This window comes from Rousettus aegyptiacus, unplaced genomic scaffold, assembly GCF_014176215.1.
Source record: "Rousettus aegyptiacus isolate mRouAeg1 unplaced genomic scaffold, mRouAeg1.p scaffold_m13_p_16, whole genome shotgun sequence".
NCBI classification, from domain to species: Eukaryota; Metazoa; Chordata; class Mammalia; order Chiroptera; family Pteropodidae; genus Rousettus; species Rousettus aegyptiacus.
In genome coordinates this window covers 34,156,533-34,168,575 of record NW_023416291.1, presented here as the reverse complement: position 1 = coordinate 34,168,575, position 12,043 = coordinate 34,156,533, and the positions used below count along the sequence as shown (strand labels likewise).

At 37.1% G+C, this 12,043-nt stretch overlaps 1 pseudogene; it reads right to left on the bottom strand.

The window, feature by feature from the left end:
* Positions 1 to 3,243: 3,243 nt before the first annotated feature.
* Positions 3,244 to 4,243, bottom strand: LOC107515065 (annotated as a pseudogene).
* Between the last annotated feature and the right edge of the window lie 7,800 nt (positions 4,244 to 12,043).

Here is a 12,043-nt window from a genome sequence, read left to right as displayed (position 1 = left end):
TTGAAACTTTACACGCTGATGCTATCCTGTATGGCCATCTTATTTGTCCTCCTGTCTTGAGAGAAAGGAAACAAATTTCTCCACAATACCTCCTCCAAAGACCATCTCCCTTGGTACTTACTGGTCTGTGTTGTGTCTCTGCAGGGCCATGACATAAGAGTTTATATCCATTGCCTTCTCCTTCCTGGTGAATAATGAGCCCTGAGGCCTTGTCTTCAGGACTGGGAGGGAGACACTCAGGCATGTATCTCCTGATGCAGGTGACAACTCTGGGAGGAAAAGACAGGTATGAAGCTTATCTGGGACTTTCAGCTGAAGGGCTGGAGGCACTGGCTAATTATTTACTCCTGAGTGGCCTTAAGAGATCAATGCACAGAGCTCATAATTACCAAAATTGGCCCATTTTCTCCCAATCTCTGAGGACCTCCTAACATTAACAGAAGAGGAAAAGGAGAAAAGTAAATGTGCGTAGAATGGTTTGGGCCCTTTTCTTCAGGAGAAAGCTCAGCTGTACAGTTCGCTTCTGATGTCCAGTTTCAAGGATCTTAACATAAAATGCAGACCAATTTTTTCTTCAATTTATGACTTTTTGACTTAGACATCTGCAAATCCATTTATTATCATGTAAATTATGGAGAATTTTGTCTTTAACAAGAATCTGAAATGATTCCCATTTTATCAGTTAATAAAATATTTCTGTCTCTAAAAGAATCATTCTTTTTCCCCTTAAGAGTATTTTGTATTTTGTTTGTTTGTTTGTTTGTTTGTGTTTGTTTAAATGACAGCCTAAGTTCTGATTTTTCCCTCTCATTGATATATGTTGGTATATTAGAAAACTATGGACTTTTATGCATGTATTTATAACTTCCTACTTCTTTTAAATAAACCAGAGTAATAACAAGTATACTCAAGATGTCATCTAGGGCTGCAGTCCTCACAAAGTTGGACTGGGAAGAGACCTGTTTCTAAGTCCACTCATTTTGTAAAGATGGAGTCCTGTGGGCTGTTGACCAGAGGCCTTTCTCAGATCTTTGTCACAGGGAAGCTCACACATGGCTGTTGGCCCCCATTAGGACAAAGAGATAAGTGACAGAAAAACAAGGGCCAAGATTATGATAGCCATAATCTTTTTGTATCCTAATCTCAGAAGCAACATCTCATTAGTTTTGCCATGTGTTGGTTGGAAGCGGGTCAGTAGGCCCAGGTCACATTCAAGAGGATGGGTCCAGATACAGGAAGTGGAGTTGACTGGGTATGTATTGGAATTTGCCCAACTCAAGCTTCCCTCAATCTCAGGACATTTTCCTCTAAGCAACACGGGACTAGAAAAGTATCTCTCTGCTGCCCAACATAGTCCACAACCCATCACACCATGATGATCTCAGTAAAACTTCCTTGCAGATAAACTGGCTTATGAGTAGAAATTGCCTCTGACCGGTATTTCTGCAGAACCCAGCATGTTTCTTCAGGACATGCAGTCAGAAAAAGCCAGCATGGTTTCTCTTCCATCACCAGAGTCCCTCCATTGATATCACACCCATCTGCAGCCATTCTGTGCCAAAATTGAACAAATGTCACAGGTGGCTTGTGATTTCTGCTCATTAAGAAGAGCTCATCCTATTCCAGGATGTATTTTTGTTAGCTTACTTTGGGTTCACTAATCCTAAATTTTAAATAATTGTGCTTGAGGCCCTTTTCAGTTTTTCAGTTTTTTTTCAGTTGATTAAGTGAGTTCATATGGGAATGACAGTACTTTGCAACCTGCAACATCCTATCCATGCAGTCCTCCTGGGTTAGAGGAGTCTGGATGAGGAATTTAGCAACAGGTTTGTCGTTACCTGATATGAAGGAAGTGTGACAAAACCAAGATGATGAAGTAGCAGATGCCAGCCTCTGTTTCCCCTCAGAGATCTATGATTAGATGGCCACTTGTGAACAATAACAGCCCTGGGAGAGCTCAGCAGTCCACTTAGGAAACTTCAGCAATGCAGTGAAAGAAAACATCTGAGAATCACTACACAAAGGAATGGAAGAACAGCTTCACACATCATTCCAACACCCATGCCAGCACTATGTAGTACCAGGAAGGAACTCTCCAGCTAGAGAAAGTTGTTACCCTCATAGGAAAAAGGAGAGTAGAGTGTGCAGTTTCCCTAGCCTTTTAGTGGGGTACAAGAAGAACCTGTTTCTGCTTCACCCAACCCAGAGGATGGCAAAGCTTAGACATAAACACACAGCTAAACACAAGGAAGAGGAGCAGGGACTACCAGTATCAGCCTCAATAGAACATAGAACTGGATTCAATATAGACACAGAGACCAATGGTACAGCATCAAAAGCCTAGAAATAAACCCCTGCATATATGGTCAATATTTAACAAGGGAGACCATGTTGGTTTGCAATCTCTGGAGCTTCCAGGGTGAAATTTGAAAGTAGTCCCCATGCAAAGAGGGTGAAAGAGAGACAAAAGGGAGAAGCAGATCACTCCAGATTGGTATGTGGCAGTTTTCCGAAGGTAAAGAATTTACATACAAGGCTTGTCTTCGGCAAGCAACAGAAGATCTACACACCTGCCCACCAAATCTTAAATATTTATATATAAAAAGACCTTAAGTGGGTTAAGTCACGTATGACAAACAGATGGTCTCAACAACACATTACATGGTCAAGGCTAGATCTTTGAGCCAGCTTCTAGCGGATGGTAAGCAAGTGGAATGAACATTCCAAGAACAGAAGAGGGGAAAGCAGACTCTGATTCCCCACGTCCAGCTCTTAGGTTAACTGGAAGTCACATCTTCTTGATGACCTCCTTCAATAGACCCAGCCATCAGTATTTATAAAACTCCCCAAGAGATTCCAGTAAAATCCACAGACATTACCTGTATCCTCATAAATTATCTGAATAAATAAATATGACAGTTGCAAAATTCATATGGAACATATGCAGAAACTATTGAAAAGGATGTGGAGTTTAAGCAAATAACAAGAGATTAGAGCATTTCACCTGCATACCAGAGTGGTTGAGGAGAACCTCTTATGCATTCATTATGATGTACCAAGGATCCCAAAATGCTCTCCCAATTCAGTGAAAGATAAATCAAAAGAAGTGACATTCATATGTGAAGCATGGGTAGGAATGAAAACCATGAGACTAAAATGAATGTGACCAGGATACCATATTCAGTTTACATGTTTGGTTTTGCTGGGTTTTCCAACCACACTCCAAAATATGTGACACGGATATTAAGACCAGACTGTTTTGCTGTGGAGCCTCCCTAGGGCACTCTTAATGTCCCTGTTCCTCAGGCTATAAATGAAAGGGCTCAGCATGAAGGTGACTACAGTGTCCATGACTGAGGCCCCAATATCATCTCTGGGGGAAGGCAACAATGTTGATCCAAGGCAAACTCCAACACCTGTTCCATAGAATAAGCAAACAACTGACAGGTGAGAGCCACAGGTGGAGAAGGCTCTGTACTTCCTGCCTATTGACGGAACTCTCAGAATGGAGGAAATAATTTTATAGTAAGAGAAAAAGATTTCTGAGATAGGGAGAAAACTAGAAATGGTGCCAACAAAATACATGACTATGTTATTGGTGAAGGTGTCAAAGCAGGCAAGATGAAAGAGTTGAGAAGAGTCACAGAAGAAATTAGAAATTTTTATATCCTCCAAGCATGTAAGTTGTAACACTATTCAATTGTGAAGCTGGAAGTCCAAAAGGCTGATGAAAAATGACATCAAGACTAAGAAGCAGCAGAGGCATGGGTTAGTGATGACTGAGTAGTGCAGAGAGTGACAGATGGCCACAAACCTGTCATAGGCCATTGAAGTCAGAAGCATACTATCCATACAGCCAAAAAGGATCAAAAAAGATATCTGGTCAGGCGGCCTCCATAGGAGATGACTGCTGTGAGTTTGGATGTCCATGATCATCTTTGGGACGGTAGTAGAGATAAAACAGATATCAGCCATGGAAAGGTTGGAGAGAAAGAAGTACATGGGGGTTTGAGGGTGGGAGTCCAAGCTGACAGTCAAGATGATGAGATTTCCCAATATGGCAACCAGGTACATGGACAGAAAGAGCCCAAAGCAGAGGCTGAATTTACAGATTATCTGTGAGTCTGATGAGGAAGAATTCTGAGACACATGTTAGATTTCCTGGTTCTATGTAGCTTGGATACTTTGAAAAAGAAAAGAGGAGTTGGAGAAAATAATAAGTAAATGGGCACATAGCATTCATTGTGTGAATATTTTGGATTCAAGCAATTGACTTGTGAGGTCATACACCCCAGTACCTTCAGCAGTATTTCTCAGTATGAGAAATTTTTTCTTCTTAGAATTGTTCTCTTTTTTGTTTTGTGTTATTTACCTCTTTCTATACACACTTACTTTAGAGAAGCTTGACTGAAGAGTATCAGAGGAACAAGAAAGTTAGAGATAAAAAATCCATGATCACAGGAAAATATATCATACTTCTTTAACAACAACAAAAAATATATAGAATAAGAATTACTCTTACCCCTTTAAGGAAAAAATTCTAATTTAAAGAAATTAAAAAGTAGTAAATAGAACTTCTTTTATTCAAATGCAATGCTAGTTAGTCTTTTATTTAAAATATCTTAAATACTCTGTACAAGGCAGGACTGTGTAATCTAGATTCTAAATTCAGTTAAATGTTCATACTCAAAAAAATAATATGTTATAGTTATCTTCACAAATTTTGTCACTCTTTAGTTTTTCTTCTTTTGAAATAAGTGCTCACATATAAGGGTTGTCCTTTAAAATCTTTTCTTATATATTTTCTATCCTTTTATGTCATTCACAGTCATTTTTATCAATCCCATACAATATTAGTTAAATATCTGTTGTGTTGGACTGTTGTTTGCTTTTTTGAACTCTATTCTATAATGGCATGTTAATACTTCATTGTTTTTCTTTTTCCAAGCTTTATTGAAGTATGATAGATAAACTAAAATTTATTATATGTATATACATATGGTAAAAAAATGAAGATTTTTTATTGTACAATGTGATAACTTAATACATATATACACTGTGAAAAAATTACCATAACCAAGTTAATTAATACATTTATCACTTTAGTTACTATGTGTGTGTGTGTGTGTGTGCATGTGTGTACTTGGCAGATTTCAAGTATACAATACAATGTTATTAACTATAGTCATCATTCTGTACTTTAGATTTCCAGAACTTACTCATCTTATAACTGAAAGGTAGTGATCTGACCAACATCTTCCCATTTCCTCCACCCCAGCCCCTTACAACTACAGTTCTATTCTCTGATTCTATGAGTAAGATTTCCTTAAATTCCACATATGAGATTCATACTGCTTGTCTTTCTGTGCCTGACTTATTTCTGTAAATATAATATCTTCCATGTTTATCTATATTGTCACAAATGGCAGTGTTTTCTTCTTTTTATGGCTGGAGGTTATTTCATTGTGTGTGTATGTAGAGAGATTGTAGAAGATAGATGATAGATGATAGATAATTAGATAGATAGATAATATTTGTTTAATCTAGTCTATCAACAGATGCTTTTTTTTTTCATATCTTTGTGAAGAATACTGCAATGAACATGAAAGAGCAGATACCTCTTTGAGATACAGATTCCATTTTCTTCATATATATACCCAGAAATGGAATTTCTGGACATATGGTAGTTCTATTTTTTATTTTACATTTTACATTTTGAATTAAATTGACTGGGGTGACATTGGTTACTAAAATTATATAGGTTTCAAGTGCACAATTCAATAATACATCATCTGTATATTGCACTGTGTGTTCACCACCTAAAGTCAAACCTTCCATCACATTTAGTTGATCCCCTTTACCCTTATCTACCTCTCCCCTTCCCCCTTTTTCCTTCTGCTAACCACTAAACTGCTGTCTGTGTACATGAGTTTTTGTTTGTTTTGTTCATTTATTGCTTTTGGATTTACATTCCACATATGAGTGAAATTGTGTGGTTCTCAACTTTCTCTGTCTGACTTATTTTGCTTAGCATGATACTATCGAAATCTATCCATGTTGTTGCAAATGGCAGTATTTCATTTTTTGTTATGGATGAGTAATATTCTACTGTATATATATGTACCACATCTTCAATTTATTTTAATAATGTCTTGTAGTTTCAGTATATAGACCTTAACATCTTTTGTTAAGTTTATTCCTAGGTATGTATTCTCTTTGTTGCAGTTGCAAAAGGAATTCTTTTTTATTATTTGTTTCCTGAAATTTCATTATTAGTGTATAGCAATGCAATGGATTTTTGTACATTGATTTTGTATCCTGCAACTTTACTGTATTTGTTTATTGTTTCTAACACTTGCGGTGGAGTCTTTTATGTTTCCTACATAAGAAAATTATGTTTTCTGCAAAAAAGTGACAATGTGACTTCTTCATTTCCAATGTATATGCCTTTTATTTCTCTTTTTTGCCTGATTGCTCTGGCTAGGATTTCTGATATTACCTTGAATAATAGTGGTGAGTGGGCATTCTTATTTTGATCCTGATCTTACAGGAAAAGCTTTTAGTTTTTCATAATTAAGTATGATATTAGCTTAAGGATTGTCATACACAGCCTTTATTCTGTTGAAGTACTTTCCTTGTATGTGCGTCCTATTAAGAATTTATGAGAGGTACCACAGAAATAAAAAGGATCGTACAAGAATACAATGAAAGACCCTCTTCCACCAAATTCAATAACCTAGGAGCAGATTTATAAGTCCTTATAAATCTATAAACTTCCTAGACTGAATCATGAAGAACTGAAAAGTCTAAATAGAACAATCAACAGTGACAAAATTGAAACGGTCATCAAAAACCTCCCAATAAATAAAAGTCCAGGAACAGATGGCTTCATTGGTAAAATCTACCAAACAGGAACAGGCAATCCTTTCTAACTCATTCTATAAGGCTAATGTTACCCTGAAACTAAAAACTGGTAAGGATAACACACAAAAAGAAATCTGTAATTTCTCTGATTAATACACATGCAAAAATCCTAAACAAAATACTGAAAATTGAATACAACAATACGTTAAAAAGATTATACAACACAATTAAGTAGACTTCATTCCAGGGGTTCAATGATGGTCCCACATGCACAAATTAATCATTGGAATAGACCGCATAAACAAAATAAAGGATAAAATCATATGATCATAGCAATGGATGTAGAAAAACCATTTGACAAGATACAGCATATATTTATGGTAGTTCTATTTTAATTAGCAATTTTTAATTTTTAAGGATCCTCCATACTGTCTCTTGTAATGTCTGTACCAATATTAATTCCCACCAACAGTGCACATGGGTTCCCTTTTCTCCACATTCTTGCCAACACTTGTCTTTCCTTTTTCAAATAGTCATTCAAATAGGTATAAGGTGATATTCGAATGTGATTTGCATTCCCCTGGTGGTTAGTTATGTCGAGCACCTGTTTATATGTCTGTTGGTTTCATTTTTCTTGTCATAAACCCTCCTATTTACAGTTGGTGAATTTAGCACCAGGGGAGGCCCCACAGCCAGTTGTAAGACCCAGACTTCTTACCTAGCTAACAGATTTTCATGTCAATCCTTTATGATATATGAATTGCAATTCCCTTACTTCAGCTACCTGAAGGTAATTCAGATTCATTATTTTGGCAGTTCACACTATGATTAGAGGAAAGATGCAAATAAAACAATGCCAATGCACCTGGGCAGTTTCCTTATCTTTAAAATTAAGATAATAATTAAACCTACCACATAGGATTATTGTAAGAATTTTTTGATATTTTATTATATTTTTTAAATTAAGTTTATTAGGATAACATTGCTTAATACAATTATATAATTTTCAGGTGTCCATTATAATTTGACAAGTGTATATTCTATTGTGTTTACCACCCAAAGTCCAGTTTCCTTCAGCTACCATATTTGATTCCCTTTACCCACCTCACCCAACCCCAACCCCCCATTTGACCCACTTTACCTTGTCTACCTTCCCCTCTTCTCCTACCTCTTACCCTCTGATAACCACTAGTATATAGTCCATGTCCATGATTCTCTTTTTGGTTTTCCTATTCTTTTGTTGCTTTTAGGTTTATATCCCATATATAAGTGATATCATGTGATTTTCAACTTTTCCTGTCAAGTTTTTTTTGCTTAGCATGATTATTTCAAGGTCCATCCATGTAGTTGCAAATGGCAGTATTTTATCTCTTCCTATGGCTGAGTAATATTCCATTGCATATATGTACCACAGCTTCTTTAGCCAATCATCGATCACAAAGCACTTTGGTTGCTTCTAAGTCCTGGCCACTATGAATAATGCTGCTATGAACATTGGTGTGCAAATATCTTTTTGGATATGATTTTTCAAGTTTTTGGGGTAAATACCCAGTAGAGAGATTGCCGGATCATATGATAGATCAATTCTTAGTTTTTTGAAGAGCCTCCATACTGTTTTCCATAGTGGCTGTACCAATTTGCAGTCCCACCAGCAGTGTATGAGGGTTCCATTTTCTCCCCATCCCCTCCAGCATTTGTTATTACTTGTCCTGTTGATTACAGCCATTCTAACAGGTATCAGATGGTATCTCATTATGGTTTTGATTTGTATTTCCCTAATAGCTAGCAATGTTGAACATCTTTTCAAGTATTTGTTGGCCATTTGTATGTCCTCTAGGAAGAAGTGTCTGTTCAGGTCCTCTGCACATTTTTTGATTGCTTGCAAATATATTTACCCATTCAAATGGTTGTACCTTTACCTTGTTGACAATTTCTTTTGATGAGCAGAAGCTTTTTAGTTTGACGTAGTCCCATTCATCTGTTTTAGCTTTTTCTCCCCTTGCCCTTGAGGTCAAAATTATAAAATCCTCTTTAAGTCCAAGGTCCTTGAATTTAGTTTCTATGTTTTTTCCTATGCATTTTCTTGTTTCAGGTCTTATATTCAGGTCAATAATCCAGTTTAAGTTAATTTTGGTGTGTGGTGATAGATTCTGGAGGTCTTTTAAACTATAGCTACATGATTTCCACATGCAGATGTTCTGATTTAGCATTTCTGAAGTGGGAGCTGTACATTTGCATTTATAAGTTCCCAGATGATACTACAGTACAAGTCCAGAAGCCACTGAGGGAGCTAGAAAGGAATAGAAGAGACTAAATAATGAAGGGTTTTATAGACCTTGGCAAATAATTCAGATTTTAGTTTAGAAGTAAAACAAAATAACTGGAAGTTTTGATGACACTTAAAAAATCTATCTGGCTTCTATGTGAAGGAATACATAGTGTATACTTGGAAGCCATTTAGAATACTCTTGCCAAAGTAAAATGTTTATATGAACCATTTTTGAAGAATGGGGAAAGCAAATCATATAACTAAAGCAGTGTTGCTCAGATAATTTAATTGTTGTGATATGGGGAAAGGAAAACAGAAACTACAATGACAAATTAATTGGGGGTGTGAGTGGGTGGGAGCTAGTGACCTGGAAGAGAGTAAATTTCTATTTCTGAGAACATGAGCAGCTACATGCTAGTGAATTTTGACAGTAGAAACAAGAAGAGGGTTAAGTAGTGTGTCTGCCAGCATGCAGTGAAAGGTCTTTCCACTCTTTTATGTAGCCAGTGTGTGTACCTCTTTATCCTAATGGAAAAGCCTTGGAATACTTCTCAGTTCTTCAGGAAACTTCTCTTTCTAGAAGGACAGAAATATCCTTACTGTTAAACACTGATTGTCCCTGTACTCAATGCCTCCAAAACCTAATGAACAGAAGAATCAGGGAACCCTGATCAAACTCGTAACCAAAATCAGATGCTTATAATTGGACCATAGGATCTCTAGAAATTTGAAGAGGTTGACAGAGGCCAAATAAATTATCTTTCTTAAGCCATATTTTTACACCTTAAGGTTTAATGTTTTAAAATAAACATTTTCAAGTATAATACTCATGTAGATTTTATCTTACCTTATTAGGTCAAACTCTGCACTTCTTTTCTATCAAACATCTCTCAGTCTGGATTTCTAAGTTCATCAAGATTTTCTTTGAGGACCTCCAGACTGCCCCCCAAATTTTATACTTCATCTCCTCTCTTTGAATCTTGGTATCACTGTGCTCAGCATTGGGTTTGTAATTTATATAACATTGCTGATAATTCTAAGAACTAACTTGAAACTGTCTTTAAAATTGTCTCAAAATAATTTTATTACTCCTTGTGAAGCAAACTCCGAGACAGTGATTGGCATGCAGGATGTTTACCAGGCAATGCTCCTGGACTCAATACCTATGGAAGGTCAGATATGTAGTAAAGAACTTGGCCTCACCCAAGGAGAGGTATGGCCTTTGTCCCAGCTCCTAGAAGGTAACCTTTAAGCTCTTGAAATTTAACGATAAGAGTGATTTGTTGTTCGTGATGAGCCCCATGGACCACATCTGATAGTTTGTGCTAATGAGATGACTCAAAGTGGGGACTGGCCATGCCAAAAAGACTAAACTCACAAATAAAGCGTTGGAGCCTTGGGCAAAGTGATACCAGCCCAACCTTGGGAGAGAGAGGCTGGAAACTGAGTTCAATCAAATGGGCAATCATTTAATAATCACACCTATGTAATGAAGCCTCAATAAAAACTCTGGACACTGAAGCTCAGGTGAGCTACCTGGTGGGCAATACTCTGAGTGCTGTCTCACAGTGTGGTCAGGAGGCAGCAATAGATCTAGATTCCCAGGGAGAGGACAGCAAGATAGACATATGGGACCTTCCAGATCTTGCCCTAGGTGTTCTTCTAAAATGTATTCTTTTGCTATAATAAAACTGGGATCATAAGTATAAACTGTCCCAAGTTCTATGACTCATTCTGATGAATTATTCAACCTGAAGGAGTTCCCTCAGTTTGAGTCATTCTAAAAAATTATCGAATGTGAGAAAGTCCCTGAATCTGTGGCTAACTGGTCTGAAGCGAGGCTCATGCTGGGGACTTCTGAGATTGTGGCTGACGTCTGAAGTAAAGAGAGTCTTGAAGGCACTATTCCCTCAGACTCTGTGCTTTGTCAAACTCTTTGTAGCAAGGAAGAGCAGTGGAAAAGGTCAAGTCAAGCTGAAGCCCATCGAAGGCCTCCTGAAGTCACCCGAGAACTCTGGGTCTGGGATGATCCTTCAGAGTTATCTGAAATTGAAGACAAGGGGCCAAACATCATCGGATGTGGGCTTCCACAAAAGTAGGCGTGACCATGGTTAGGTGGCACTCTGCAGCTGAGGCAGATCTGTGGGGGTCTGATGCTGAGGGCTAAGTGGTACACCCAATGTCTGGAGCAACATGCCCCTCATTCCTAACAGGAGATCTTTCTCATTGTGGTAAAATAACATAGCATACAATTTATCACCTTAACCATTTTTAAATGTTCAGTTCAGCGTATTAAGTTTATTCCCAATGTTATGCAATCATTATCATCATTCATCTCCAGTACTTTTTCTTATCTTGAAATATGAAACTTTATTTCCCCATTAAACACCAACTCTCTATTTCCTCTTTTCCCAGCTCTTAGCATCCACTCTTCTATTTTATGTTTCTATGATATCAACTGCTTTAGGTGCCTCATATAAGTGGAATAATACAGTATTTATCTTTTTATGTCTGGCTATTTAATTGACTGGGGAGATGTCGAAATGAAAAGAAGATTATCAGGAAAATTGGGAATCCTTGTTGCTTGGGAGTCATACATCCCAGTTTTCCTAGGGAAGTTGCAGTTGACAACTATTTCTTCAAACTCAGTATTAATACTGTTCCATTTCAATTTCAAAATACTCTGTCTTAGAAAGGGAATTCAATAGTCATCTTATTTGATCAAGAATCTGACCAACATAATGAAGGAACGAAAATATCAATGTGTTGGTTCTTAAAGTAGGGTTTAGAGCATCCTCGCAACTAGAAAAATGATGGGAAAAGCATTGAAAAAAATAAATAAAAGAGAGAGAGAGCTATGATTCTTTTACAATGATAGAAACAATATTGTTTATAACCAAGAGTCCTGTG